The following is a 2,965-nucleotide window of genomic DNA, read 5'->3' on the forward strand; positions in this document are numbered from 1 at the left end:
TTATAAAAAAAAGTTAAACAAAATTATGTAAAAATTTTTTAGTAAAATAGGTTTTATATAATAGTATGTAATTATTTAAAACTTACACTCACACGTTTTTTATTCAAATGCAGAAGATAGAGGATAGATATAGACACATAAAAATGATAATAAATTGTGTGAGAGAGAAAGAGAGAAAGAGAGAGAAGGAGAAAGGAGGTGAGAGAGCGTGAGAGAAAAAAAAATAAAAAATAAAATTTAAAATAATTTAAGTAAATAATAATGTTTTATAAAAATGTTTTTATATAATACATGTATTATTATCAAATTATACTGAACGTTTTTTATTCAAAATTGCAGAAGATAAAGGATAGAGGATTAAAGAAACGAGAAAAAAGATAAAGAAAGGAGAGGAAAAAAAAGAAAAAGAGAGGAAAAGATTCAAAAAAGCATTAGTTCTTTTAAATTAATAAACATTAAGACATTTATAAAAAAGCGGGGAGAGGAAAAAACGGAAGAAAGACGACGAGATAGGTATTTAATACTGTTGAAAAAGCTGTTTAAAGCGTGTTTTGTCAAAATTTTGATTTTAATGACTAATTGCGTTTTATTTTTACCATATTAAATGTTTTTATTTAAGGTTAAAGAAAATAAACATTATTAAAAAAAGAAAAAAGAAAATAGAGGAAGCAGAGGAGAGTAAGAAACAGAAAAAAAGAAATATTAAAGAGGTATATACAGAAAAAGAGAAATAAAAAATTTACATAATATTAAGAATGTCACGGGGGGTAGAAAATCAATATATCATTTGGTTGTAATTAAACATTGAATCCAAACTGGTAGAAATATTGCTTTTCTTATAGTGTTTCAAATAAATAACTAGCTGATACGAAAACGTAAAACCATATACACTGCAAAAAAATGTAATGTATCAATGAGATAATGTGTGGAGGATGCCTAACTCAAGCAATACTATATGGTATATAGCACTTAACAAAATCAAAAAACTTTCACCTAGGGATTCTGAAAAGTAGAGTCTGTGCCCTTTAATTTAAAAAAGTACATGGTAATTTAGATGATTTTTCGCCAAAGTTGACTCACTGTGAAGATTGCCTTAAAAATCGGTCAAAACTTTTGTCTTCGTTTTCTTTTGCGCCAGTGTTTATATAGATATTATAAAAAAAAAAGTTAAAAATTGCAAGAAAAGGAATTAAGTGGATAGAGTAGAAGAAGAGAGAAAGAGAGAGGGAGAGAGAGAGAGAAACGCAACGGTAGAGAGAAGAGATAGAGAGGGAGAAGAAGGATGGAATGTTAGATCAGCAAGGAAAGGAAGAGGGAGAAGAGAGAGAAGAGAAGGAATATGGAGAGGGAGTGACGGGAGAGAGACGAGAGAGAGAGAGAGATTCTAGAGAGACTCGAAAAGATGGACGAGAGAAGAGGAGGAGAGAGGACGAGAGAGAACGAGAGAGCACAGAGAGGAAGACCCGAGAGCAGAGTAAGGAGAGAGAGGGAGAGAGAGAGAGAGAGAAGAGAGGAGAGAGAGAATAGAGAGAGAAGAGAGAGACGATGAGAGGCGGAGGAGAGGCAAAGAAAGAGGGAGAGACGGAAAGAGAGGGAGAGAGAGAGAAAGAGAGAGAGAGAGAGAGAGAAAGAGAGAAGAGAGAGAAAATTAAGTAAATTTGAAGATCTTATTAAGAGAGAAAAAGAGAGAGAGAGAGTGCGAGATTTCAGGAAGGTAACATTTGCGTTTTAAATATTTTGAAAAAAGGAATCTTAAACTCTTAATTCTCATTTCTTATTAATTATCATTCTCAATAATTATCAATTTTTATTAATTATTATTATTCTCATTAAATATCATTTGCGTTTTAATTATTTTGACATTTTGTGTATTTTAATAGAAGAAAAGGAATGAGATTAAAGAGAAAGAATTGAGATCAAGAGAGTTTAAAAAAGAAATCCAGAAAGTGAAAGTGTTGAAATTTGATTGAAAATTATCAGGTAACATTACGTATAATATTATAAATTTTAATTTATTTAAAAATTTAAATTTAATGTTGTATTATTAAGGCATAAGATTTAAAAAATTTAATTTTAAAGTTGTTGGATGCTTGTTGTCAGAAGTTGTTGAAATGGTCAGAGAGCGATAGTGAGTTTTATCGAAAGAGATTAGAAAAAGAAAGAGATTAGATGAAAGGAAATTATAATTGAGAGAGATTAAACAAGAAAGCCAGAAAGTGAGTTTTGAAATTTTATTGAAAATTAACAGGTAACGTTACATATAATATATTATAATTTTTAATTTATTTAAAGGGGATTAAGTATGGAGGTAAAGTGTGTAAGAGATGATATTAAGAAACATGCAAATATAATATAATTAATAATTTGTGTTTAGAGAGAGAGAGAGAGAGAGAGAGAGAGAGAGGTGGGGAGGAGGGGGGGAGAATGAGAGAGCGTGAGAGATATAGAAGAGAATTAAATAAAAAAGTAAAGTGTGTAAGAGTAATATTGAACAATATGAAAATAATATAATTAATATAATTAATAATATAATTAATAATTTAGAGAGGGAGAAAGGGAGAATAAGGGAGCGTGAGATAGAGAAGGGCATTAAATATAATAAAGTGTGTGAGAGTAATATTACAGAAGAAGAATAAGTGCAATGTTCAATATAAAATGCTAAGTGGCGCGCGCGACCCTGACGAAAATTTTTATCGCAAAAGTGTGTTTATTTCTGTTTATAAAGAGTTTTGTCGATGTTTACATTGTTTATGAAGAGTTTTATTAATGTTTACGCTGTTTAGAAGCACGTTATAAACACTTAGATAATCTTTTACTGACACAACATTTTACAAACATTTAGAAAACTTTTATAGAAATGTTTAAGGATATGTCATTAAATAGCACTTAAACTCTTTACAAGAAACATTTTGAAAACAGTTATGTAACATTAATTTCAGCGTACATTAAAACAATCTCTCAACAT

The sequence above is a fragment of the Monomorium pharaonis genome, chromosome 1 (assembly GCF_013373865.1).
Source record: "Monomorium pharaonis isolate MP-MQ-018 chromosome 1, ASM1337386v2, whole genome shotgun sequence".
NCBI classification, from domain to species: Eukaryota; Metazoa; Arthropoda; class Insecta; order Hymenoptera; family Formicidae; genus Monomorium; species Monomorium pharaonis.